Raw genomic sequence first — 25,371 nt, forward strand, 5'->3', positions numbered from 1 at the left:
GAACAATAAAATACTGTATTTTGCCAAGAGCTCCTGTATTAAATGAACAATAAAAGACTGTATTTTGCCAAGAGCACCAGTATTAAATGAACAATAAAATACTGTATCTCCTCAAGAGCTCCAGTATTAAATGAACAAGTAAACAAACAAAAGGTCTCACACATACAGTCTGGTTCTTTCTTTCACAACAAACACGCGCGCGCGCACACACACACACACACACACACACACACACAAACAAACAAAAGGTGCAACAAGGTGAAATAGAGAGGCGACATACCCACATTCCTAGCCCAGTCAGCCTCTCCTTTGTCTTTCAGCCTGTTTCTGTGTTTCCTCTGCATCTCTTTATCTCCTTAATGTTATTACTCAGTCTCCTTTAGCAACTCCTTAAACTAACTTGAGCTGGCGTCCCAGTGCCCCGGTCTAATCCCAAGCGCACTAAACAACACAAAACACAGATGACCCCGGAGCCATGTGCTTAAACAAGGAAGCAGTGTGTATGTCTAACCAAGTGTGAGGCGCTGATGAAAGAGAGAGGAGAGAGAGCACCCCGTCTCTCTGAGGAAAACACAATGTTCCCCACTTTCCCTTCATCTCCTCAGAACTGGGTCATGGATGGTGGTGGGATGGGGTTCTATGGTAAATCCCCCTGAAGAAGAGGGGGGTAGACAGTGATATGGGTGGGGGAAAAGGTGGTAAGAGAGGGGGTAGTGGAAGAAGGTAATATATGTAAGTGGTATTATTGCTAACCGTCCGCGGCAGAAGGAGTGACCTTGTAGAATCTATTAGAATAGACAGTGTATGGGGGAAAAAAGACTTCATGATTAGAATGGTAGGGTACAGTAAGTATCCAGACAGCAATTAATATTAGCAATTAATATTAATAAAATAAGCATTTTCATAAGTATTTTCTTGGTATTGTAGGAATCCACTCAGCAGTGGTTCTGGTGTAGCGTAAATGAGAGTTAAGGGCTATCTCAACTCTGTTCTTATCTCTCTATTGAGAGCGGACAGATTCCTATCACCACATTTCACAGCATCTCACACGGAAAGAAAAATCGCTGGGTATTAACATTCAAATCACATCTCACAAATCCACAGCCAATTTAAAATGTGGACTCTGTCTAGTAACCTTGTTTTTGAAGTGGTGATCTGTCACTTGTGACTGGTCTTGGTTAGTTTGCCAGGTTTATTTATAAATTATTATAATTGATAAATGTATTATCGATTAAATAAAGGCACAACAATATAATGGTACAGCAAACCATTACCTTTAAATGCATATACTCAAGTATGCAGTTCTAAGTTTATATCTTATAAATCTAATTACTTTATTAGATGCAGACTTTAACCATAAAACTGTAATTTCATGGAAGCCTTTAAACACCAAAAGCTTTCCTGAGATTCTTGTCTGTAGTTAGTGTTCAGGAAATGAGTCGACCTGGGGGTGAAGTGAGGCTAGGAGCACTATCAGCCTGCACTGTAAGCACACACACACACACACACACACACACACACACACACACACACACACACACACACACACACACACACACACACACACACACACACACACACACACACACACACACACACAGGAAAGTGCACCGGCACACACCTCCGCACCCCCGAGCTCCGACTCACTTGCGAGCTCCTAGAAAGATATCTCATTAGCAGGCAGGACAGGAGGAGGGGAGGAAGAGATGGAGGAGAGGATGGGGGAAGGAGGAGGGGAGGAAGAGATGGAGGAGAGGATGGGGGAAGGAGGAGGGGAGGAAGAGATGGAGGAGAGGATGGGGGAAGGTGGAGGGGAGGAAGAGATGGAGGAGAGGATGAGGGAAGGTTGAGGGGAGGAAGAGATGGAGGAGAGGATGGGGAAGGAGGAGGGGGGGAAGAGATGGAGGAGAGGATGGGGAAGGTGGAGGGGAGGAAGAGATGGAGGAGAGGAAGAGATGGAGGATGGGGGAAGGAGGAGGGGAGGAAGAGATGGAGGATGGGGGAAGGTGGAGGGGAGTAAGAGATGGGGGAGAGGATGGGGAAGGTGGAGGGGAGGAAGAGATGGAGGAGAGGATGGGGGAAGGGGATCTTAGAGTTCATGTGAGTGTACAAGGGAATGCACATGTGCTTGCGTACACTTTAGAGAGTTATTGTGTACGTATATTTGTCCTCTGTCTGAAATCCTATTAATGCACAGCGGTCTAAGGCTCTGCTTCTCAGTGCAAGAGGCGTCACTACAGTCCCTGGTTTGAATCCAGGCTGAATCACATCTGGCTGTGATTGGGAGTCCCATTGGGTGGTGCACAATTGGCCCAGAGTTGTCCGGGTTTGGCCAGGGTATGCTGTCATTGTAAATAAGAATTTGTTCTTAACTGACTTGCCTAGTTAAATAAAGGTTAAATACAGGTTGTTGTTTTATTGTTTCTTTTTATTTCTTAAATATTTTTTTATATGGTCTGTGACAGACAGGATGGTAAAGGCAAGGGGTTCATGGATGTTCCACTGGAAGTGTGTAAAATATTGCTTGTGTGTGTGTGGTGTGTGTGTTTGTGTGGGGGTGGGATCATGAAAGGTATAATGGAAAGCCAGGTACTGTAGTGAATGTTTAGCATTTGTGAGTTGGCTACGTACAGTATGAATGGGTTATAATACAGAGATAAAGGTCCTCCCAGCTGTAACTAACTACAGGGAAAATGGTGTGGATGGAGGGAGTCCACTTCAGGCTGAAAAATGCTTTACTGTGTTTGTGAGCCAGGATGGGAGTGAGTGTTTCTTGTTGTGTCTTGAGGCATGAATAGTGTGTGTGTGTGTGTGTGTGTGTGTGTGTGTGTGTGTGTGTGTGTGTGTACAGAGTGCTTTGCCTAAAGTGACAGGTATGGGGGTAGAATGGATGAGTGTGTGTGTGTGTGTGTGTGTGTGTGTGTGTGTGTGTGTGTGTGTGTGTGTGTATGTATATATATATATATATATATATATATATATATATATATATATATATATGTGTGTGTGTGTTGTGCAGTGGAGGCTCCTCAGATGAGGAAGGGGAGGACCATCCTGCTCAGTGAATAAAAAAAATTAAATAAATAACATTACAAAACATTACCTGATTAAAACACACTATTTTTTGCAATGAAGGTTTACAGTAGTCTCAACAGCACGAGGGTGATAAATGTATGGTCCCAGCTGCCTTGAGATCATTGACAAGATCCTCCCATGTAGTTCTAGGCTGATTCCTCACCGTTCTCATGATCATTGCAACTCCACGAGGTGAGATCTTGCATGGAGCCCCAGGCCGAGGGAGATTGACAGTTCTTTTGTGTTTCTTCCAATTGCGAATAATCGCACCAACTGTTGTCACCTTCTCACCAAGCTGCTTGGCGATGGTCTTGTAGCCCATTCCAGCCTTGTGTAGGTCTACAATCTTGTCCCTGACATCCTTGGAGAGCTCTTTGGTCTTGGCCATGGTGGAGAGTTTGGAATCTGATTGATTGATTGCTTCTGTGGACAGGTGTCTTTTATACAGGTAACACGCTGAGATTAGGAGCACTCCCTTTAAGAGTGTGCTCCTAATCTCAGCTCGTTACCTGTATAAAAGACACCTGGGAGCCAGAAATCTTTCTGATTGAGAGGGGGCCAAATACTTATTTCCCTCATTAAAATGCTAATCATTTTATAAAATTTTTGACATGCGTTTTTCTGGATTTTTTTGTTGTTATTCTGTCTCTCACTGTTCAAAAAAACCTACCATTAAAATTATGGACTGATCATTTCTTTGTCAGTGGGCAAACGTACAAAATCAGCAGGGGATCAAATACTTTTTTCCCTCACTGTAGCTGGAGGACAGCTATTTTCCATCCTTCTCTGACTACATTGACTTCATTACAAAACCTTGGAGGCTCGTGCTGCTCACCCCTTTTCATAGACCTACATGGTAAGTATGACAACTTCCGGAGGACATCCTCCAACCAATCAAAGCTTTTGCAGTATGAACTGACATGTTGTCTATCCAATCAAAGGATCAGAGAATGAACCTAGTACTACGCATGTGTGATTTAGAAGCTTGGTGAGTTGGTGACATCGTTGGATAGATTGAGATTTAAAAAAAAAATATTATTCCATTCAAACTAGTTTCTTCAAACTACAGGAGACGGAGGGGGTAGATTATATGTTGTTTTCTTGGCTTTATAACTTTATTTTAGTGTCAAGTTATTGCCATTTGTGCCCTGCTAACTTTAGTAGCAAGTAACTAGCTAGATACTAGACGAGTGGAGTTTTTTTTCTCACCAGAATGGCTAGTTAACACTAACGTTGTAGTGGAACAACACAGTGGAATTGTTGTTGAAGAACCCCTTTCAATGCACACATCAGATTCAAGCTTCTGAGAAAAAGACGCATTGATCATGTGATGGACGAAGGTCTGCGTATTCAAACTGCGCAACACAACAAGAAGATAAGAAGAAAAGGGGATACTGCATATTTGGCTTTTTAAGGGACACGTTGTGAAGGAAAGTTCCGCTAACAAGGGCAATTAGTACAACTTGAAAAGGTAATTGCATGTTACTATGCTTTACTTGCTGAGCATATGGAAGTTTCTACTGTCTTCTCTGGGATGTAGAAATCAATTCAGAATGATTTGATAACTTCTACCGCATCATCCATTAAAAATGAGATTAAAAGAGAGGTTGACGCATGGCAAATGGATGAAACCACAGACATCAGGTGTCGCGCGCAGTTGTTAGTTATCATCAGGTATGTGGATGATCAGGGCGTTATTCGGGAACGCTTCTTGGGCTACTTTGATGTGTCAAGTGGGCGAGATGCGCAGTCTGTGTTTGAATATCAATTCTGAGTTTTACTCCATGGAGAAACTTGTTGCCCAAACCTAGGATGGCGCTGCTGTAATGGAATGTATCTTGTATTTGTATTTACAGCCAAGGTCCTCCTGTTCCCTGATTAAGAGGGGATGACCACTCCACTACCAGTGTCAACTCTCTCCTGATATGAACTGAAACAATGTCTCATCTGGCACATTGAATGTTCCCTCTCAATTTTCTCTCATTACTGTATGTAGAGTCAATCACAAAATCACATTATTTCACATCAATGTGATTTTAATCCTCATTCTTAACTCATTTGTCTAACTGTGTAGTGTTATTGTTTGTCTTCCCAGTCAAATCTTGCCCTGCCCTCAGTGGAAAAGTTATTCTCCAACACCATCCATCCATGATGAGCCTGTCCTGCACTGAACCCTCTGAACACCTCAACCCCTGTCCTGCACTGAACCCTCTGAACACCTCAACCCCTGTCCTGAACTGAAGTCAAGCCTCTGAACCCCTCAACTCATTTCATCACTGCTGCGGTCCCTTCCCAACAGTGTGTAAGTAGCCCTCTCATTTCCATTTCCCATTTTACTATAAATGTCTTTATTAAATGTTTTAGGTTAAAATAATGGATTTGGCGATTTTTGAAAGACGCTTTGTCGTCTGTGCAGTCCGCGCTTCTACCGTGGGTCTCAAGTTACCAGCCTCCACTGATGCAGTAGTTATTCTCTAGGGTAGAGAGGTAAGAGACAGTGTGCAATACACACACACTCACACACTCACGCACTTCTCAGGTCCAAACCACCATTACCATTCAAATAAGATTTAATACATCACTCAGCAGTTTCCTGGTTTTGTTTAGTCTAAATTGAAATATACTTTGTAAAGTATTTGTGGCGACTTGATTAATAAGCACTACTTAAAATACCTTCCATTGAACAAGGGTTGTTTGGTAGAGAAAAACGTAGATGTAGGAGGAGGGGCTGTTTTTATGAAATAACATCCTGTAGACTCATTAATGTCAAATCTGTTTCCTAAATGAGGATGTGTTTTAGTTATAGAGATGGACTACCATCTGGCTGTGTTGGGATGCATAATGTCCAGGGAGTTGGGGGCACAGCCTGGCTGCTGGTTAGGGAGGGGGGAATTGGGGTGAATTGGGGGCACAGCCTAGGTGCTGGGTACTGTGCCTGGCACCCCCTGGGAGGAAGGCAGGGGGGAGAGAGGACAGTGGGGGTGGCAAGGCTTCCTTCAAACCAAGTCAGGACACAGCTCATAAGATATGTCATTACTATTATTAGCAGTAGTGTTATTAGTATGAATAATATTTACAGCTTAAGGTTTATTTACAGCTTGTCATAGCTGCGCTCACACGATGACTTGAATTCAGTGCCTTATCATATTTTGGTGAAAAAGGAGAACTCAGTAACCCACTTATGCAGCTGGATTTCCACTGAGTTAACTGAAGCGAGATATTTAAATGGCATCAGTCCTGTTATTAAAGCAAAGCGAAACATCAGACAAATGGGGAGGGGCAGCGAGTGCAGTGGTGGTGTGTGTGTGCCTGTATGTATGTGCATGAGGGTGTGTGTGTGTGTGTGTGTGTGTGTATGGAGTGGGGGGTGTAGCAGCTGCAGCAGCTTGCACACTGGGTCTCTAGTACTGTGAGAGACATTCTGTCATCTGAAAGAAACACTGACAGATTTAAAAGCAGAAATATGGTGGCGTCTCTGTGGACACCATTGAACTGTACTGGGCGTTGCATTTGACTCACACAGCAGTATGTGGATGGGAATGTAGTCAATGTATACACTGAGATAGAAAACAGACTCTGTTTGGGGGGGGGGGGGGGAATGATATGGCGCGTGTGTAAAATAAGGGTCACACTACGAGAGTCGCTGCATCGTTTTGGGAAGAGGCACTGCGAGCTTAACGCACTCATCAAAGCGTGCAGAAATCTCCACAAGGGCCCGAGGGGTGAAAGACAGTCTTGATGATTGGGTTTGGAAAGAGAGAAAAAGATAGAGCGAACCATCCACCTCTTCTCTCCTTCCACCTCAGTGGTCTTATCTTATCCCCCCATCCCTCCAGCCCTCCTTCTCCATGCCGACTATCTTTTAAACAAAGCCATGCTAACCACAGATAGTGAAATGATGCCCTATCCATACATTCATACATTAGCTAAGAAAAACCAGAAAGCTGAGCGATTCTCACACATGGCAACACGAAACACACACACACACACCGACTCCCCCACACAAAGGCAGCCTAGCACGCATGGAGCCCACAGTCTTACGCCAGTAGAGTGTGTATGAATGGAGCGCTGTGTCTGTCTGTGAGCCCGTGGCACCATGGACCCAGTAGACACAATGCTGCCCTACCAACTCATTCCCAGCCTTGCATCCAGGGCACAAAATGGAGCTGTGTGTGTGGACTCTGAGAGGGGAAATCATCAGCTCTCTAACAAGGTTCTCCCCATCCCCCAACTCCCCATCCCCCAACTCCCCTCGCTACCCAGCCCCCGTCCACCACAATGTCTGTAGTGGAGCTGTAGCCCCCCCCTTCCTAATCCCCCACTACCAAGGCCTCCTCTCTTCTCCTCTCCCATCCCCCTCTTTCCTCACCAGAACTCCTCATCATCCAACGAAGACCCCGAGGAAATAGACTCCCTCCTTCTACATCTAACACACAGCATCAGTGTGTGGGTGTATGTCTATTGCTCTTTGTAGCATGTGCAGTATGTCATTCAACTCTTACCCTCTGTGTCCAGTAATTAGGTGAGTCAAATGTTGCCAAATACAGACCAACACATATGAATTATTCTGTAGCTGACTCCTGAATTCAGGGTGGGGGGGGTCATTTATTTTTAAGGCAGACACGCCTCTGATGTGAGATGTGCTGCTAACAAGCTGTGCAGAAAGGCCCCTGGAGATAGGCAGGAATCAGAGACTGAACCAGGGTCGATACACACACACACACACACACACACACACACACACACACACACACACACACACACACACACACACACACACACACACACACACACACACACACACACACACACACAGGGAGAAGATTCCCTTATTGATTAGATTGATTTCCAGTGAGTCCATTACAGCAGTGTTTGGTAGAGACTAAAGATGATTAGAATGGTGATTTATGACTGGACAAACCGCTGTCAGAGCAGAGCAAACCCAGATTAACCTGAGAGACAGTGGGATGGGAGAATGGGAGGGGAAGGAAGAGAATATGAGAAATTGGTCAGGAGAGTGGCCATAAAGAGCATTAGGATATGATTTCAAGCTCCCAGAAGCCCAGTTCTAATGTGTTAGTAGTTGGAACATCGCCTGAGGCCAAAGCAGACCTGAGAACTGCCAAATGTGCTCACCCCCTGTTGCTCTGTCACAGAGCTGAATGCTCCCAACTGACCTGGGATCTGAACATATTCACCATCTCTGCTCCAGATACCAGCGGAGGGCTAATCTGTATGGGCTGTTTCATGTCCTTTCAAATTAAAGCCAAATGACAATGAGAAATGAATACAAAACGGTGTGTTGCCAATTGCCATGATTGTTGACATCGGCATGGTAAAAACGGAACAACACAAATTAGAAATTGATTAGTGAGTGAAATGAGTGTAATATTATTAACAATAGGATGGAGGAGCACCTGACATTTCACTTTACAACATGTCATTAGCTGAACCTATTATATTTTCACTGGTGCTAAATTGGCACTTAAGCTATTGTCATGAGCTGTGAACATTTAATTTGGGGTGTGAAAATGACTAAATCCTTTCAAAACATGCATGAGTTATTACAGAAATTAATTAGCATTGAATAATGAATGAATCAATGTTGGCTACCCCCTCTGGCAGAGTCAAAATAGACATCTTACATACAGGAGGGTGCGTTAACTTTAAGGTCCAGTGGTCTGTACCTCTGTTGACTCTGTCGACTACTGCTCAGCTTTCAACAACATAGTGCCCTCCAAGCTCATCACTAAGCTCAGGGCTCCGGGTCTAAACCCCTCCCTGTGCAACTGGGTCCTGGACTTCCTGACAGGCTGACCCCAGGTGGTGAAGGTAGGCAACACCTCAACCACGCCGATCCTCAACAAGGGGGCCCCACTGGGGTGCGTGCTCAGGCCCCTCCTGTACTCCCTGTTCACCCATGACTGTGTGGCCACGCATGTCTCCAACTCAATCATCAATAGCCTAGGCCTTTAAGTGGCTAGGAATTTTGATCAAGGACCCAAATCTCTAAGAGAAAAAGGATCAACATGGTCAAGGTTTATCAAACAACATCGTTGAATTTGAGAGACATTCAGTAGAGCTGCCCTATAAACTATAGTGTATCTTTTTCTGATGTGAAAGAGTTCCCTGTTTCAGAAAAGAGGAAAACGCAGCTGGTAGTAATTGGTAGTGACATCCCATAGCTAAGTAAGGGATTAAAAAATTGAAAAGTATAGGACTTTCCCTGGAAAAAGAGTTTCCCATGGATTTATTTAAGTGAGACCCCTAAGGCCCTAGAGCAAGATTCCAACACCAACTTATTCAATTGAAACTAATAGAAGCCAAATTCAAGAGATGGAAAGCATTATGTTGAACTAAGCAATCACATTACCTTCTACAAAAGACTGTGTGTGCACCAGGGAGGAGAGAGGAATGGAGCACAGAGTGGAAGAGTAAGGGAGGAGGAGTAGAGTCACTATGAAATGAATATGGGGGCACATCAGATCTCTCCCAAAAATGTTAAAGTGAATTCACAAAAAAAATCCCTTATTGACCTAAAAATGTTGTAGGCTAAAGCATAAGAGTATACCACGACTACACCATTGTAGGCCTACTGTTGTACAGTGTGCTGTCTCACATCCAAGACCACACACTGTGATGCTTATTGTTCAGGCAAGCAGACGAATAAAGGCTTGTTCATTGGCCATGCCAGTCTTAGTTTTCATGTAATCTCATTGTTGTCGTCCTCCACAGAAACCAGTGTTTTGAAGGAGAAGCATGCTCCTTTCCAATAATGATAACAGAGACGCGCTGAAGGATTACAGACTTGGGCTGAAGAAGCACAGTCCTGGATCACTATGTGTCTCTCTGACTCCAGTTATTATTCATGTGTGTAGCCTAAGTCTTGCCAGGGCTACCAGTGACTCCACACACATAAACGGACCAGTTTTCCAGTATAGGTCCCTCACTGGGTCAATAACTGGATGGCTTGGGGTGGAGAGTGTAGGGGAGAGGACCGGATGCTCCAGGAGTCCTCTGCTGCCAAGATCAGTAGACAGAAGACGAGATGAGATCCAGACATAACTCCACTGCCCCAGCCAAGGACCCCTACTCAGTCTCTCCCCCATGCCCCCACACCAAAACATACTTTATCACCTTCAGATAGAACACATTCCCCATCAGCCCTTCCTTTGTCGTACTGTAAACAGTCTTGAGTTAAGGCTGTTTATGTGAGAGGCTCTTTTCCCTCACATCTCTCTCCCTTCCCCGAATCCATGCCCTTCCCATGTGACGGTGGAAACCAGACATTTTAAAGTTAGCCCTTGAGCTCTTCTGTCAAGCCCATCTTTAAAAAAAAAAATACATGAAATCTCAAAGTTTGCTTTGAGGCTATCGCCCATTATTAGCTAGCATGCTAGCATCTGCGTAGCCCTTTGGGATTTTTTTCCTATCTATCACACCACCAGATAATCGCCAGACCCCGTGGCCATGGAAACCCACTTGTATTACTTTGTTTAAACATGACTCGGGGGGGGGGGGCAGAAGAAGAGACTGTGGGGGTGGGGGGAGAGGACAGGACCGGACCGTCCTGAGAGAGCTAGCTCATGGCCGTTGGAAAACGACGAGCGTGCCATTAGTTTGTTGTTGTTAAATTCTTGCCCAATCGTTTCATGTTGTTGTCAAACTGCTTCTGTGCGTAGCTGATGGCAGGCCGACAGGCTGTGCCTGTTCATCCCACTACCATCTAGAAGGCAGCGACAGTACAGATGCATCAAGGCTGGGACTGAGAGACTGATAAACAACTTCTATCTCTAGGCTATCAGATTGTTAAATAGTCACCACTAGCCAGCCTCCTCCCAGTACCCTGTCCTGAACCCCAGACATCATCACTAGCTGGCTACCACCCGGTACTCTACCCTGCACCTTAGTGGCTGCTGCCCTATGTACATAAATTGAGTGAACTCTGGTCACTTTAAAAATGTTTACATATTTTTTTTACCCACTTCATATGTATATACTGTATTCTAGTCAAGGCTCATCCTATATAACTACTGCAGTACACCGTTTTCTATTCATAATGTCTATACACACCAATCACATACATATACATTATTTATACTCAGGTCCGGAAGCTAAGTTCCTGCAATTCTATCCATTTTGCTATGGGGTTTTGTACTGTCTATTTATATACTGTATTCTCCAAATAGCTCATTCTAATATTTCTACTACTGTACATTGTATTTTTAGTTACACTGCTTATACACACCGCATATTTATTTATATTCTGGATTCTTGACATAGCTCACTCTAATATATCTACTAATGTATTGTACATATCATTCTTAGAAGATCTTGTGTAAATTCATCTGGTGTAGATGCATACAGATTCCATTTTGATTACTGTTACAGTGCTATTTGGGTTGTTCATTTGGATTACTGTTACAGTGCTATTTGGGTTGTTCATTTGGATTACTGTTACAGTGCTATTTGGATTACTGTTACAGTGCTATTTGGGTTGTTCATTTGGATTACTGTTACAGTGCTATTTGGGTTGTTCATTTGGATTACTGTTACAGTGCTATTTGGGTTGTTCATTTGGATTACTGTTACAGTGCTATTTGGATTACTGTTACAGTGCTATTTGGGTTGTTCATTTGGATTACTGTTACAGTGCTATTTGGGTTACTGTTACAGTGCTATTTGGGTTGTTCATTTGGATTACTGTTACAGTGCTATTTGGGTTGTTCATTTGGATTACTGTTACAGTGCTATTTGGGTTGTTCATTTGGATTACTGTTACAGTGCTATTTGGATTACTGTTACAGTGCTATTTGGGTTACTGTTACAGTGCTATTTGGGTTGTTCATTTGGATTACTGTTACAGTGCTATTTGGGTTTTTCATTGGATTCATTCTGGCGTTTCTTAATTTCTTTCTTTTTACTTTGGATTATGTGTGTATTGTTTTGTATTGCTGCACTGTCGTTGCTAGAAACACAAGCATTTCGCTGCAGCTGCGATAACATCTGCAAATCTGTAATCGCGACCAATAAACATTGATTTGATTTGTTCCATGATCTGTTATTGAAAGTTATTATGTTACAGGGGCCTTACTGGCAGCTTGAAGAGAATAGGTCAATGAGTGATAAAGAGAGGCTTAGACTAGGGCAATGTTAAACTATTGTTTCTACTGTGATAGCCTTAAACACAACCCATAGCTAAGACTGACCACCCCTTGTCTCTCTGCCTCAACTCAGATCATGGAGACAGTATCAATCAGGAAGGGCCTTCAGAGTAGCCTTCCATATGTAGTTGGTGCTGACTCCCTAGAGTTTGAAGGGGAAAGATGGGATTAATGCAGAAGGGTGACTAAAGCCCAAAAGTTGAGAGGACAGAAGAGTAGTCTGACGGTGTTCGAGTCATTTTCCAACTGACCTTCTCCACCACAGCGAGTCAGGCCAGTAAAATATGCATGTTTACAAAGCTAATGGCATATCAGCATATAGATGTAGCCTATTTCAGGGAGAAGAGTTGTGGAGAACGTCAGTTTGGTGATTCGTCTGGGATGTGATCACAGTATAAATGGAGAAATCCCTCTTGAATATTTCAGCCCATTGGAGACAATGTACCTGTCTGATCAGATCTAGCATGTGAAGGACTAACACTGTAGTAGCTTCACTTAGCGTGATTGTTCAACCATTTAACAGGAATTACCATCTCTGATATCATTTAGGAGATCTATCCACCGGTCTGCCTATCCACCATATGGAGTTGGGATGGACAGCTACGTGACCAAGGACAGTGGGATGTCTCAGAGAAATAACCCTTACTGCACATATACAGTGGCAAGAAAAAGTATGTGAACCCTTTGGAATGACCTGGACTTCTGCATAAATTGGTCATCAAATTTTCTCTGATCTTCATCTAGGTCACAATAGACAAACAGTCTGCTTAAACTAATAACACACAAACAATCATATGTTTTAATGTCTTTATTGAACACACCGTGTAAACATTCACAGTACAGGGTTGTAAAAGTATGTGAACCCTTGGATTTAATAACTGGTTGACTCTCCTTTGGCAGCAATAACCTCAACCAAACATTTTCTGTAGTTGTGGATCAGACTTGCACAACGGTCAGGAATTTTGGACCATTCCTCTTTACAAAACTATTTCAGTTTAGCAATATTCTTGGGATGTCTGGTGTGAACTGTTCTCTTGAGGTCATGCCACAGCATCTCAATCGGGTTGAGGTCAGGACTCTGACTGGGCCATTCCAGAAGGCGTATTTTCTGTTAAAGCCATTCTGTTGTTGATTTACTTCTGTGTTTTTTTGTCGTTGTCCTGTTGCATTATCCAACTTCTGTTGAGCTTCAATTGGCAGACAGATAGCCTAACATTCTCCTGCAAAATGTCTTGATAAACTTGGGAATTCATTTTTTTGCCGATGATAGCAACCTGTCCAGGCCCTGAGGCAGCAAAGCAGCCCAAAACCATGATGCTCCCTCCACCATAGTTTACAGTTGGGATGAGGTTATGAGGTTTTGATGTTGGTGTACTGTGCCTTTTTTTTCTCCACACATAGTGTTGTGTGTTCCTTCCAAACAACTCAACTGTAGTTTCATCTGTCCACAGAATATCTTGTCAGTAGAGCTGTGGAACATCCAGATACTCTTTTGTGAACTTCAGACGTGCAGCAGTGTTTTTTATGGATAGCAGTGGCTTCTTCCGTGGTGTCCTCCCATGAACACCATTCTTGTTTAGTGTTTTACATATCGTAGACTCGTCAACAGAGATGTTAGCATGTTCCAGAGATTTCTGTAAGTCTTTAGCTGACACTCTAGGATTCTTCTTAACCTCGTTGAGCATTCTGCGCTGTGCTCTTGCAGTCATCTTTGCAGGACGGCCACTCCTAGGGAGAGTAGCGACAGTGCTGAACTTACTCCATTTATAGACAATTTGTCTTACCGTGGACTGATGAACATCAAGGCTTTTAGAGATACTTTTGTAACCCTTTCCAGCTTTATGCAAGTCAACAATTCTTCATCTTAGGTCTTCTGAGATCTCTTTTGTTCAAGGCATGGTTCACATCAGGCAATGCTTCTTGTGAATTTCAAACTCACATTTTGTGAGTGTTTTTTATAGGGCAAGGCAGCTCTAACCAATATCTCCAATCTCATCTCATTGATTGGACTCCAGGTTAGCTGACTCCAATTAGCTATGGAGAAGTCATTAGCCTAGGGGTTGACATACATTTTCCAACCTACACTGTGAATGTTTAAATGATGTATTCAACATAGACAAGAAAAATACAATAATTTGTGTCTTTTATTAGTTTAAGCACATTTTGTCTATTGTTGTGACTTAGATTGAAGATCAGATCAAATCTGATGACCAATTTATGTAGAAACCTAGGTAATTCCAAAGGGTTCACATACTTTTTCAACCTGCCTCTGTGCGTAGCTGATGGCTGTGTCTGTTTGTTCCATAATCTGTTTAGATGAAAGGTCATTATCTGACAGGGGCCTGACAACTGATTGACAGCTGATTTGAAGAGATTAGGTCAATGAGTGATAAAGAGATGCCTAGATTAGGGCAATGTTTACTGCGATAGCCTTAAACATAACCTTCAAATTGACCTTCCCTTCTCTCTCTCTGCCTCAACTCAGATCATGGAGTAGCCTTCCATAAGTAGTTGGTGCTGACTCCCTAGAGTTTGAAGAGGAGAGAAAGGGATTTATGCAGAAGAGTGACTAAACCAGACAAGTTGAGCGAAAGGACAGAAGTGGACAGAAGAGTTGTGTCGAAACAGCAAGCTTCAGTCAGCTGTTCTAGCACACTCTACTGGTGTTTTTCAGTCATTCAGAAAGTCCTAAACTTAATTTATTTCTTATTGGTCAAGGTCACGCTACTCGTCCTCCTGCATGAGGTCTCACACCTTTGTAGTTTGGATGTTTTATTGTGCGTGCAGCTTAACGTAAGTGCCAAGAGATCTTTATGTCTTGTGGGTTTGGAGCCAAGTAGCGTCTGTTGTAAATAATTGTATTGTGTTGAGCTTGTTAGTTAGCTCGTGCTCCCATTAGCGTTTCTGCTAGCATTAGCATTTGTATTCAGAATGCATTAGGATTTAACATGCTTATTAGCGATTAGCCGTTTGTTAGCATTTGTCATGCATGGTGCCAGGCTATATTATTTGTGTATATTGCTCATGCTATAATTAAGCAACCAGGTCCAGAGAGGGTGTGGTATATGGCCAATATACCATGGATAATGGCTTTTCCTTTGCACGACGCAACACAGAGTACCTGGATACAGCCCTTAGCCGTGGTATATTGGCCATATACCACAGCCCCCCCAAGGTGCCTTTTTGCTATTATAAACGGGTTACCAACGTAATTAGACCAGTACATAGTCATTCTGTGTCATACCTGTGGTACACAGTCTGATATACCACAGATTTCAGCCAATCAGCACTCAGGGCTTGAACCACCCGGTTTATAATCTGGGCTATATTCGGTAGACATTTCTACATTGCTGTATTTCCTATATATTTGTTTATATACAGGACCTCTAGCTGGAGCCTGTTTGCTAGTTCATTTATGCTAGGCCTTATTACAGTGTTGTACACTAGCTTGTACTTTCATGTCATGCATATCATATCAGTGCTACAGCCTACATGTATTTATCCTTTTTCAGAACCACAATCATTCTCAGACACAATTAATGTCCGTTCTCACTGGATGGGATTCTCCATTATCTGAACCAAGAGCGGTCAGATGTGTGTATGAATGTGGACATCTCCTTCCATTAAACTCCCCTTAACCTGGCCATGCGCCTCATCCTTGTTCTTTAGGCTGGTAGCGGTTGCTTCCGGGCTTTAAGCTAGCACCTGAGGTTTCTTCTTACATTCACTGTCCTTCGATTCTCTACAACCATACCCATATCTTTTGAGTATAACAGAGTCATTTTCCAACTGACCCACCACACCACAGCGAGTCAGGCCAGTAAAATATGCATGTTTACAAAGCTAATGGCCTATCAGCATATAGATGTAGCCTATTTCAGGGAGAAGAGTTGTGGAGAACGTCAGTTTGGTGATTCGTCTGGGATCTGATCACAGTATAAATGGAGAAATCCCTCTTGAATATTTCAGCCCATTGGAGACAATGTCTATATTATCTAGGAGAGCTATCCACCGGTCTGCCTATCCACCATATGGAGTTGGGATGGACAGCTACGTGACCAAAGGCAGTGGGATGTCTCAGAGAAATAACCCTTACTGCACATGTAGCCGTGGCTAAAAAGAACCCCATACCAGCTTGTCTCTCACTCTACCATTTTGGTCGTGTGTACTGCAGACCCTTATAGATGCTCAATGGACCGAAAGGATTCTCTTGGACAACTCAGAGTTGCAAGACCCTTTGGTTTCAGACTAGACATATACAGTGTACTGTATGTTTTCCGCTGCTCGTCCACATCTATTCGTTAAAAGATCATTATGTCAGATTTGACATAGACATGAATGAATACCATAAGCTAAAACACTTGTGTCAGCAAAGAAGCAAATCAAATGTCTCCCTCGCCTTTCCTTCCCCCTCTGTGTAGCTGTGTCTGGCTGCCGGGGAGTAACAGGTTGTCTCTGCTGCGGTGGCCCCTGAGCTTGGCTGTTGTGCTCAGCTCTCCTCTCCTGCTGACGAGGACAGAGAGAGACAGAGCCTATGCAGCCACGTCTGGCCCAGCTAAGCCAATGGGGCATGAGCAGTGAACGCTGCTGGACAAATCCGTGCGTCCTTCGCCGTGCACAGCACTGTGACACAGATCCCCTACTGGATTCTTATAGACGACCACCTCAGTCTCTGTGCCCTGCAGATGACCCTTGCGAGTGAGCTGATATTGCGTGTGTGTGTGTGTGTGTGAAAGGGCTTTTTCTGTGTGTTGCAGCGCAGACAACCTGCTGATAATTTGTCACAGTGTTACAGCGTGTTTCACCTTAGTGTCATACTGTGTGTGTGTGTGTGTGTGTTTGTGTTAGTCTAGAGCTGCTTATTAGCCACAGAGCTTAGAACTCAGGCAGGCGAAGAAAGGCTTTGGTTTAAGGAGTCAAGATACAGCTATCTCAATATAATATGATTCACTGAGTATGCGATTATGTTTGAACAGTGCAACAGTGCATCCTCCGTCCTGACTATATTTCACCCTAGCAACAGCTGCACCTCACACGCAAACGTCCACACACGACACACATAGATTTCAGTTTCATTGAGTGAATGACCAGCGTCTTTGTGGTGAAAGTACATTCCTTCCTACTGTGTGTAGTGCAGCCAGCCTTTCAGGCTTTGCGGCTCCACCCCTTTAGTGACTTGCGGGCAGTAGACATGAGACCCGTCGCCACGCATTGCGGGCCGTGCCGTCTCCTCCACGCTTGTACGCAAATGCATCATGGCGCCCTGACTCATGAGTCTGAGAAATCTGTGTGAATATTTATGTCAGAGCGTAAACGTCTCTGTGTGTATGAGCAGTGTGTGAATCTGTGTGTGTGTGTGTGTGTGTGTGTGCGCGCGTGTGTGTGTGAATCTGTGAGATTGTGTGAGAGACTGTGTGTGTGTGTGTCTGTGTGTGTGCGCGCACGTGTGTGTGAATCTGTGAGATTGTGTGAGAGACAGTGTGTGTGTGTGTGTGTGTGTGAGAGCGAGAGAGAGACAGACACTGTGTGTGTGTTACACGAGGCACATGTGTCTGAGCGGATCCCCATGCTCAGCAGTGACATTCCCAGTGGGAAGGAGTCTCATGGCTGTATGCATTTGCTGTGCTGCTCACCTCTCCTTAGGAGCACACACACTGAGGTAAACCAGACATCAGTCTGTACACACACACACTGAGGTAAACCAGACATCACAGTCAATACACACACACACACACACTGAGGTAAACCAGACATCACAGTCTGTACACACACACACACACACACACACACTGAGGTAAACCAGACATTACAGTCTGTACACACACACACACACACACTGAGGTAAACCAGACATCACAGTCTGTACACACACACACACACACACACACACTGAGGTAAACCAGACATCACAGTCTGTACACACACACACACACACACACTGAGGTAAACCAGACATCACCGTCTGTACACACACACACAGACGCCCGCATGCACACACATACATTTTCCTTTGCATTACAGACCTTTATAACACTGATATAAAGTTTATGATGTCTGGTCTGACGAACATTCATGGCTCTCTATAAGCCTGTCTTCAATACCTGAGGGGTGAATGAAAATTAACAAAATGACACAGTTGACTTTTTTCCCTGAAAAATTACCCTGATAAGTATGGGTGTATGAATCATGACGATACGGATTCTCTTAGTTAGGAAAATGACCAATTTCTCTTGCTTAACAAAATGAAAGACTCATCGTTACACGTGGAATGTCAACTACAACATTTGTGTTTTAAGGGGGGGTGACTGCAGGGGACTTTCTCCTCAGACTGACGTCAAGTCATCATGAGTCATGAGGACACGATCCCTCCCCACTGCTCACTGTGTAGTTTTGTTGGAATGTCCGGAAGGGTTGGGATGAAGCAGAAGTCAAATTTCAGTTGGACCTTTTGTGTTTCGATTTGCCAAATAAAGTGACGCTAATCTTGTGTTCTGGACTACAGACGCCACACCGCGTTTCTGTGTCAGTGTTAAGAACAAGCCAGAACAAATAAAGTGTGTTGTTGCAGTGCACACTCATTAATCTTACAAATTTATTAGAAGGAGAAAAAAAAATGAATTTTTAGTTAAGAGCAATTTTTTAAAAACAGCAAGGTCAAAGTCTTCGAAGTAATCGATCTTTCTCAAGAAAGCAAATTTCATTTAACACACCCATATCCCCACACACATTTAAAAATCCTCTACTCGCTTCCTTCACTCATATACAGCATGACCTTCCGTCAGTGGATAGAGGAATGCTTTGTGTCACAAAACGGTGGTCAAGTGTTCAATGAATTGTCCCAATATCTTACTGAAATTGAAACCGTTCTAAGAGACGAGCCAAACTCATAATCCAGAGCAAACGGTTTCACAAAACCAGCTCAATCCACAACCCATAGCCAAGATGTTCTACAAGACCAGCCCAATCATCATACCAGAACTGTTCCACAAACATAAACCACATTAAAACCCAGAGACATACAGCATCCCCCCAAAAAGAACATATGCTGTTCTAATTTTGACATAACTACATACCAGACCAAAACTGTCAGTTACACACAAAACCCAATTTACAATAACCATTTACACTATTCGATAAAACAGGCCCCTTCATTCTACTTTTAAGATTATTCTCAGTCTAAAAGCACTAGCCAAGAGGAAAATGGAGGGAATCTAAAGCGTTTGCATTTCAGACACAAAGCCTCAGTCTTATCTGTCTGTGTGCTGTGTGACCAGGGTTAAATCTGAGGTGTGTTTACGTCTGCTAAACTGGATATACACATAATGCCTAGGCATTTCAGCTCTTGTGCCATGCAGCTAGAAAATTGGACGGAGAGTGAGGAACCCTCTACAATGACATTCACCATCTAAATTTAAAATCCTTTTCTGAAAGAGCACACTACGTTTTCAGGACATCTTTTGCAACATACAGTCCGTCAGCGTACACCATTATTCAGACCTAGACCATTTTTAGGTCCATGATTAGCCTACTATTTTACAACAGCTATGATTTATTTTACATTCTACACTATTACTCAAGGGGAGATTAATCTCTCTCTTCTAGCACTTAGCAGACTCTAATATCCATGATTTATTCCATTCGTTTATCCATTATTTGTATTCTCTACAGTATAAGTCTGGACCAGTGGTTTCCACCAACAGATGATTCAACAGAGAGCAATGTGTGTGTTTTGAATGAAAAAAGGAGAAGAGCACATCAGTCATGATAATAAAGAACTGATGGGGGGATGGTGTTCATTCGTCTGCTGCCACACAGAATCTGCTACTCATCCCTCTCTCAGCACTGGGGCCAGGGAGGCTGGTCTCCCCGCTGACCCCCCTCCTCCCTGCAGTGGCCGGGTCTCCCACCCACTCTCCAGGGACTAAAATGAGAGCTCAGGATTAAGGGGACTGGTCCGGGGGTTGTTGGGGGGGGGGACAGAGAAACTGCCTAAAAAAAATGTGTACCACAGTCCCATGGTGGAAATGAAGAGAAATGCCAAAACACACCTTGTAAATCTAAAAGCAGAGAGGAGGACAGGAAGGTATTGGGAAAACAGGGCAAATTAGAGGATGACAATGGTCATTTCACCAAAGGGGAGACACAGAATAAATACATGTCATCTGTATTTAATACAAACCAATACGTAGGATTCATGACTAGAGCTTTTCTGTTGGTGCTGGGCTATGTAAAATGTATCTATATTTTGTAGACAGACATTGTATTGTGTTTCTGCAGCTTGGTGCAAAGTCATTGTAACACGTTGAAGTCAATCCCAGTCTGACAGTGTAGGATACGACACAGAAACCGGATGTATACTGAATCAAAATATAAAACGTAACATGCAAATATTTCAAAGATTTTACTGAGTTACAGTTCATATAAGGAAATCAGTCAATTGAAATAAATGATTTAGGCTCTAATCTATGGATTTCACATGACTGGGAATACAGATATGCATCTGTTGGTCACAGATACAGTACCTTCAAAAAAAGTAGGGGTGTGGATCATTAAACCAGTCAGTATCTGGTGTGACCACCAATTGCCTCATGCAGTGCAACACATCTCCTTCGCATAGAATTGATCAGGCAGTTGATTGTGGTCGGTGGAATGTTGTCCCACTCTTCAATGACTGTGTGAATTTGCTGGATATTGGCGGGAACTGGAAAGCGCTGTCGTACACATCGATCCAGAGCATCCCAAACATGCTTAATGGGTGACATGTCTGGTGAGTATGCAGGCCATGGAAGAACTGGAAATGTTTCAGCTTCCAGGTATTGTGTACAAATCCTTGCGACAAAAGGCTGTGCGTTATCATGCTGAAACATGAAGTGATGGCGGCAGATGAATGGCACGACAATGGGCCTCAGGATCTCGTTTGTGCATTCAAATTGCCATTGATAAAATGCAACCATGTTCATTGTCCGTAGCTTGTGGCACTCTGTTCAGAAGGTTGTCATCAGCAAACCTCTCACCCCCACACAACGCCATACACATGGTCTGCGGTTGTGAGGCCGGTTGGACGTACTGCCAAATTCTATAAAACAACATTGGAGGCGGCTTATGGTAGAGAAATTAACATTCAATTACCTAGCAACAGCTTTGGTGGACATTCCTGAAGTCGGCATGCCAATTGCACGCTCCCTCAAAACTTGATACATCTGTGACATTGTGTTGTTTGACAAAAGTGCACATTTTAGAGTTGCCATTTATTGTTCCCAGCACAAGGTGCACCTGTGTAATGATCATGCTGTTTAATCAGCTTCTTGATATGCCACACCTGTCAGGTGGATGGATTATCTTGGCAAAAGAGAAATGCTCATCAACAGTTGGACAACATTAACAGGGACAACATTTTAGAGAAATAAGCTTTTTGTTTGTATGTAACATTTCTGGGATCTTTTATTTCAGCTCATGAAACATGGGACCAACACTTTACATGCTGAGTTTATATTTTTGTTCAGTGTATATTTAATGTGCATAGGGGATAATGGTACAGGAACTCATTACAGTAACATAAGAATGGAATATCCAGGCTGTGTCTGGGGTTAACCATACTAAAGTGATGGGAGTGCCTCTGACTGAACCAGTTACAGATAAATTAAATATATCCAGGGAGAGGGAAGTTGGTCAAAATTAATACTTGCATGGATTAGAGAATCAGGTGGTTAATAAAGCAACACCCACAGAATGGAGAGAAACGGAATAGGTGGCGATGGAGAGGGCCATTTCTGAAAATCACGGAATGCCTTTCTTCCATTGTCTACGACTCACTCTTTTGCTCCTTTAATTTAAAAAAATGATCATCATTTCATTGTTATATAACACTAATGTCATAAAAGTAAAATATAAATCATGTTTAATGTTACCATATTCGCATGAGACAAAAACACAAGATATTTTGAATAGCCTAAAAACAAATAAAAAGGGATCTGTATATCTCGACCTACATTTCCCATGTGTATTGTCTTATTGTGCAAAAGGTGCAGTAGTAGTAAACACTAAACACTATGAACAGTAGCTAACGCTCCAGAGCCTATTGTCCCCAACTCATTGACTGTGGTTACGGAACGTTTGTTAATCCCATGAACCGAGCGCACTGCACATGATCGTTAATGAATCTATGAGTAGCCAAGCACTAGTTCCTAAAGGCTATATACATTTAAATTAATGAATACTAAAAAAGATCATCGTCATCCAACTGTCAATATTCTGTAACAAAGAATAGGCTAATGAAGCGCTTATTGACATGCAAACCGAATACACTTATTTGAAATAACCATACAATAAACCGGTGATAGACTATTCATTTGAGATTGGCAAACGGATTGCACTCACAAACTAGATTTACGTCGCGCAATTTAGCCGCGACATTCTAATCCGCCTCTCCAACCACATGTGCATGCAGGTGTGGTCGGTTGAGGGTTGCCCTCCTGGTGATACTAAGGCAACATAACAGTGAAACAGGCAATGCAAAATGTATATCACAAATTACGAAAAAACACCATGAAAAAAAAATGTGCGTTCGATTTGCCATTGTTGCAAAGGCGCAATTGTTACCCAAGGCTAACCAAAACGCACTACGGAACACAACCTCGTGCAGACAATGAATAGGCAAATAAAGAGCAGTATCGTTATTGTATAGGGTAGAAATTCTTACCGCTATGCGAGTCTGTGAAGATGCTTTAATATAGATGCGGTGTTCCCGTGAAATTGTTTGTCGGTTCTGGCCTTACACACAGTCCAAACTTTAATTTTTGTCGGTGTTGATATGGTTGGCTCCAATTCTCAAGAGAACTTGAAGAGTATCTCATCGCATCAGGGAAAGCTTGTGCATTATTTGTCCATGTTCCTATGATAACTATTATTCTCTCATGATACAAGTACGTCGATTAAAGCAAAGTTCTCTGCTGCGTAAAATGCATGCCAAATCCCAATGAGCGCATTCCTGAACAGTCTACTGTCTTGTCATTTCCGTAGCCTATTAGGAAAAGTGGGATACATAGTCAGTTGTCCAACTGAACGTATTCAACTGAAATGTGTCTTCCGCATTTAACCCAACCCCTCTGAATCAGAGAGGTGCGGGGGATTTTCTTAATCGACATCCACGTCTTCGGCGCCCGGGGAACAGTGGGTTGACTGCCTTGCTCAGGGGCAGAACGACAGATGTTTTACCTTGTAGCTCGGGGATTCGATCCAGCAACCTTTCGGTTACTGGCCCAACGCTCTGGTAGGCTACATGCGGCACTTGTCGGGTCTAAAGGCTTCTTTGCATATGGAACAGTGGCATGAGCTTCTCTGACAAATTCTTTTGTTCATGTCAGTCGCTGAATTGGGTTGCCACAATTCAACATGTCTAACAAAGCCATGAATCGCTCACATCTTATTGTTCCTTCTTTGGTCGCTTCATCGTCGGAAAACCAGAGAGTTGATGTCTTGTGCAGGTGTTTTCAACTGGTCTAATCCACCTCAATCCGACAGTGACTTCTCCTCTCGTATGTATTACGGCAGGCGAGCGTTTGTTTACCATGTGGCGTGGCATAGTCGCTGGCTAGACTTCGAGCTGACACGTTTTGGTTGAAAATACTATGGACACCGGAGAGTGACAGCTCGATTTTCTGTCAGAAGCGCAATGATTCACGATGCGAAAGAACAGTGGGATGTTGCGCATCTTTGACAGTGCGCGTGCCCGTCAGGTTACACGTTTGGATTTTGGTGACACAACTCATCATAAACATCACTGCACGTTGAGGAGCCAATTCCTTTGCATTAGCAAACAACTATTTAAATATGAGCTATATCTAGGGGATGGAACATTTCAATGGAACAAATTAGGTTGTGTAAAAGTTAGTTACCTTACCTTGAACTGTCTGCAGAATTAAATGTGCAAATATTGTGATTGTGATAACCTAATTTTGTAGGCTATTTCTTCTCCAAATGAACTTTTAAAATATATGTTACAGTAACCTAATCCCTATCTAATTCCCTATTAACTCACAAGCCCATAGAATGTTGACATTTCCTCAATGGCCAATTCAAAATCGAATTGACTGTACTTACCCTAAAAATGCCTGATGTAAGATTTACGTTTCTTATGAAAGGAGCTGTTGCGCTGACAACCCGTTTTCTACTTCTTCCATCACAGAGAAGCGCGTGAAGAGACACGGAAAGTTCCAACGGTAGAACAATGTAGGTCCTTTTAGACATAACCTTGGGGCAATGAAATGGAGAGTGACAACGGAACCGGGTTCCCGCTGTGACCAGTGGCAGTCCCTCATCCTCTCTCCATAGTGATAGCGCCTCTTCTCTCTCCTGTCAAATCAGGACAGGCTTGACAGGATTGGTTGGGTCTGGGCTCTGCCTGTGAGGGCGCCCAGAGAAGAGGCTGATGCCAGGTTTACACTCGTTCTTTCTGTTCAGTTGCTCAACACCAAGAGCCTGAGGAGAGAGGAAAGTTGGGATCCCAATACAACTTTGATGACTTCACTCGGTTGGATGACCCATAATGCAGAGTGTACAGTGAGGGAAAAAAGTATTTGATCCCCTGCTGATTTTGTACGTTTGCCCACTGACAAAGAAATGATCAGTCTATAATTTTAATGGTAGGTTTATTTGAACAGTGAGAGACAGAATAACAACAAAAAATCCAGAAAAACGCATGTCAAAAATGTTATAAAATTATTAGCATTTTATTGAGGGAAATAAGTATTTGACCCATCTGCAAAACATGACTTAGTACTTGGTGGCAAAACCCTCGTTGGCAATCAGAGGTCAGACGTTTCTTGTAGTTGGCCACCAGGTTTGCACACATCTCAGGAGGGATTTTGTCCCACTCCTCTTTGCAGATCTTCTCCAAGTCATTAAGGTTTCGAGGCTGACGTTTGGCAACTCGAACCTTCAGCTCCCTCCACAGATTTTCTATGGGATTAAGGTCTGGAGACTGGCTAGGCCACTCCAGGACCTTAATGTGCTTCTTCTTGAGCCACTCCTTTGTAGCCTTGGCCATGTGTTTTGGGTCATTGTCATGCTGGAATACCCATCCACGACCCATTTTCAATGCCCTGGCTGAGGGAAGGAGGTTCTCACCCAAGAT

At 43.3% G+C, this 25,371-nt stretch overlaps 1 pseudogene; it reads right to left on the reverse strand.

Annotated features, from left to right (window-relative positions):
- LOC106600989 (gap junction gamma-1 protein-like) overlaps positions 1–24,589 on the reverse strand; it is a 39,221-nt pseudogene extending 14,632 nt beyond the window's left edge.
- Positions 24,590–25,371: the final 782 nt, after the last annotated feature.

Source organism: Salmo salar, chromosome ssa03 (genome assembly GCF_905237065.1).
Source record: "Salmo salar chromosome ssa03, Ssal_v3.1, whole genome shotgun sequence".
Lineage (NCBI taxonomy): Eukaryota > Metazoa > Chordata > Actinopteri > Salmoniformes > Salmonidae > Salmo > Salmo salar.